At 37.1% G+C, this 4,373-nt stretch overlaps 1 pseudogene across 1 annotated transcript; it reads right to left on the bottom strand.

Annotated features, from left to right (window-relative positions):
• Window positions 1–386: 386 nt before the first annotated feature.
• LOC150038570 (receptor-like protein kinase FERONIA pseudogene) lies at window positions 387–3,387 on the bottom strand (annotated as a pseudogene). Its single transcript, XR_016526581.1, has one exon. The product of XR_016526581.1 is annotated as a receptor-like protein kinase FERONIA pseudogene (transcript).
• Between the last annotated feature and the right edge of the window lie 986 nt (window positions 3,388–4,373).

The raw sequence follows: 4,373 nt of genomic DNA, 5'->3' as shown, positions 1-4,373 counted from the left end.
GAATTATACATCGATCTCCACATCGAGTTGGTTCGAGTCAGTCGTTTTCACCTTCAAGTCGCATTAGGTAAAGATCAAGACTCATTGAGTAGAATTGAGTATCAATCAGTTCTCATCTAGTTCCATCGAGGATTCAATAGAAACTCGTCAGACAAAGAAGGAAATTCGCATCGAGCATTGAGTAGAAATACATCGAGCATCAAGTATCCAGCATCGAGGATTTGGCAGAATCTTTCTCAGCCATTTCTTCATTATTACAGTGTTGATCTTAAGTAATTGGGCCTATTGAAGATTGAATAACCCAACATTTTCCTTGGTAATAAAAATTAAGAAAAGACAAACCAGAACATAACTACACCTAAGAATATTCTAGATAATTTAGCATATTTCGAAAATTTAATTTATAATTTACAAATGTCAATTTAACATTTAAAGCAAATGCTACATTATAAATTATTTGTAATTAATAACACCTCTCCACAATGTTGCCATAATCTTCTCCCATTGTAATTATTGCAAATTAAAAAAAAAAAAAAAAGAAAAGAAAATATTTCTCATCTCCCAACAGGGTCCCTAATCTCAGAAAAAACAGTACCAGACATTCCTTTATTATGGGTATAACTTGAATCATCACTATTGCTTGTTGTCACAAAACTGCTCACCCCCGACCCCGACTCGCGTCTCCGATCACCGGTACTACTAAACAATGTTTCATCCACCAACCACCGTTCTTCGCATCTATCCCTCTTGCCACTCCCCACATCATCTACGTCTCCCTCTTTCTTTGATGCCTCTTGTAATTGCAATGCAAACTCCAATCCCCACACCACGTCGTTCATTGATGGCCGCTTTATGCCATCATCTTCAATGCAACTCACAGCGATGTCTATGAACTTTCTCAAGCATTCCGGTGATATTTCACTTTTTATGTTCGGGTCAATGGTTTGAGCCACCGTGTTGTCATGGTGGCACTGTCTTACCCATTCTGCTAGGTACACTTGCTTCTTGTCTGCAGAGCGTATCAATGGTGGACGAGCACAAAGTACTTCACAAAGAACTATCCCAAATGAATATACATCCGATTTTTCGGTTAACTGTTGTCGTCTATAATATTCTGGGTCTAAGTATCCAAAGCTACCTTTAACAACTGTGCTAATGTGCGCATTGTCGGACATGTTTGCCGGCCCGACTTTCGATAACCCAAAATCCGAAACTTTTGCGATCCATTTCTCATCAAGTAAAATATTAGTCGTTTTGACATCACGGTGAATGATGGTGTGAGTAGCTCCTGTATGAAGGTAGTGTATCCCTTTTGCTGCACCAACACAAATTTGGAGACGTTGATTCCATGTTAGAGGCTGCTCGTCTTTCCCATATAGGTGACTACGGAGAGTTCCATGAGACATGTAATCATAGACTAGAATCATTTCATTTCCATCATTACAATATCCAATTAGAGAGACGAGATGGAGATGACGAAGTTGCGAGAGCATCTCGATCTCTGTCTTGAACTCGTGCGCGCCCTGTTTTGAACCTGGTTTCAACCGCTTAATTGCCACTTGAGTGGCTCCATTATCGATGTAACCTTTGTACACGTTACCGAATCCGCCAACACCAATGATGAAAACGTCGTCAAAATTCTTAGTTGCAGCTCTAATCTCCCCTAATGAAAAGTAACGACATAAATCAGAGGGGAGATTTGAGTTGCGGGTCTTACTTGATTTGTTTGATTTCTTCATGGATGTGGTGTACGAAGCCGACCACCAAGTTCCATCACTGGAGGCTTTGTCTGTAAATGTTCTTCGTCGTCGAAAGAAAAACAAACCCAGAGCCAATATTGCAACCACACATCCAACCACAACAGGTATTACAATTGCCACAATTTTAGGTTTTGGTTTATTCTTATCCGATTGTGGAATTGATGGTGGAAGAGATTGAGTGGGAGGTGGGTCTGGGTTTTGGCCAGCAAGATTACCATTAGAATCGTTTAATTTGAAGATTTCAACACCATTCAAGATCACATTAGAGAATCTCGTCAAATTGTCATTTGGTTTTGGTTGAAGCATAACACTGAGATTCACTTTCTTTTGATCACTTCTAGACACATGAACACCATAATCTCTATAAATAGGACTATCTTTCCCTCCCGCCCGAGGAAATACATCGAAATTATTCTCAGCCATATAGTCTCCAATATAAATCAAGAACACTCTGTCACCAGCAGCAGTGATATCAGCCTCAAACTCGCAGAAATGAAGACGAATCATGTAATAGAACCCGGGATCTACAGGGTACTCCCATGTCAGGTTGTAGCTCTTATTAAGCGTAGCATTTGGACCCATGGTCCGAGCAGTGCGATACACATCTTCTGGAGCCGTGTATGATGGTATTTTAACATAATTGAGTTGGATAAATAAGTTAGCAGGTTGAGCATTGAATACATATCCATTCAACGAATTACTTTCCTTTGACCAAGTTCGAAACATTCCAGTGTCTACAAGAGGGGAGATGGCTGTTCCACCAATATTCATTCTGTAAACTTTCTGAAGAGACGTGTTGTTATCAACTGGGAGGAACTGATTATTCTGGTCGATAAGCTTCAACGCTGGGGTATAATAAAGATCCAAGGGCATGGATACAATCTCAATCCCATTGATAAAAGCATACGAGTCTGGATTTGCCGGAAAGAATGTAATGTTAAGCATTTCATCATTTCCATCTGCGTAAACACAGAACTCGCGAGTGATAGTGCCGGAATTAGGATCATCGCCATTAACGGAAGCATTGAAATTAGAAAGGAGGGTGTAGAGAGAAGTTTTGACAGAGAAAAAAGCTTTGAAACGGTCGAAGTCAGAGTAGAAAGCAGAGTAGAAGTAAAGGCGAACGAATTTCGGGCCAGGACTCAGAGGAAAAGAGTAGGTGAATTGGGAGCGGGAGAGGCGTGCTGTTAAGTAAGGGACGTCGTTGACCGAAGAGGATTGCGTCTCGGCTCGTGAAATGACCGATGCACCATTGTGATTGTAATCGGAAGGGAAGAATTTGGATTGAACGTCGCTGAACCACGTGCGGTTGTCCCCAAATGGAGATAAGTTTTCAGATGAACCACAATTAAGAAGTATGTTATCGGTGGGTTTGTAGGGCGACGGCGAGTCGCCGGAAGCAGAGAGGGAGAGAAAATAGAGGTGGAAGAAAGCGAATAGGAAAGTCGTTGCAGTTGTAGAGGAATGCTTGGTTAATTTACAGTAGTCCGCCATTAGAGGAGACACAGATTCTTCATGAAATTGAAGAAGATTTTAGGGATATGAATGAAATTAGTTCAGAGAAGTCTGTGTAAATCGTACGTGGGTGTTGGGGAGAAAAATGGAGGGAAGGTGAGAAGTAGCTTTTTGATGCGTAAGAGAGAGAGAGAGGGCGGCGAAGAAGTCTACGGTTGAAAAGTCTTTGTTTCTTATCTCTCCATTTTTCCACTAAAACAATTCTTTTAAACAGACAAATTGATTATGTGATGATTTGGTATTAATGAAATACCTTTTGATTGACCAAAAATGTCACTTTCTCTTGTTTAATTTTTTTACACTTTCTCTTGTTTAATTGTTTTACACAAATTGGAGCTACCACTTGCCATTAGTCACGGTTTTCAATTAGCGTGTATAAATTGTAAGAAACGAAATCTCATATTTCTCCAATTGAGACGATTAATTACATTTAGGTCCTTCTCTTTAACTCTTGTTTACATTAGATTTCCGATCTTATTTGTTTTATATAAAATTTCAATTTTTCAAAATCTAAGATATAAAATCCATCTGACATAATTTTTTTTAATATTCAATAAAAATGAGGGATTTTTACAACTAGAACATAAATCACTAAAAATATAGTTTTGTTAATTAGTAAATTAATGTCAATTATTTATTAAGAGAATTTTCAAAAATAAAAAACTATTTATACTAAATAGCAAAATTTTAATCTTATTTGATAGAGGCTCGATCATTGTCTATTAGTGAAAGAAACTTATAGAAGTCTATCACTGATAAGAATTTATAGAAGTCTATCACTGATATATGCTGATAAAAGTCTATCAATGTCTATTAATAATGTTTTTTTTCCTATTTCTATAAAGGGTTTGACATTCTTTCTATCATTGAAAATTTTTCTATTTCATTATTATTAATTTCAAATAATTATTAACCATAAATATATTAATTTGGCTTAATAAATTTTAACTAATATCATTACAACTAATGATATCGTAACTATATAATTTAAATTATTATGATGATGATAATTATCAAATATTCAAACTAATTTATAATAATTGAATTACTTTTCGTAATTAATTTTAATTAATTATTGGGACACTTGCAAGAATGTGA

The sequence above is a fragment of the Benincasa hispida genome, chromosome 1 (assembly GCF_027475165.1).
Source record: "Benincasa hispida cultivar pf3 chromosome 1, pf3_genome.v1.1, whole genome shotgun sequence".
NCBI lineage: Eukaryota > Viridiplantae > Streptophyta > Magnoliopsida > Cucurbitales > Cucurbitaceae > Benincasa > Benincasa hispida.
This window is presented reverse-complemented; position numbering and strand designations above follow the sequence as displayed.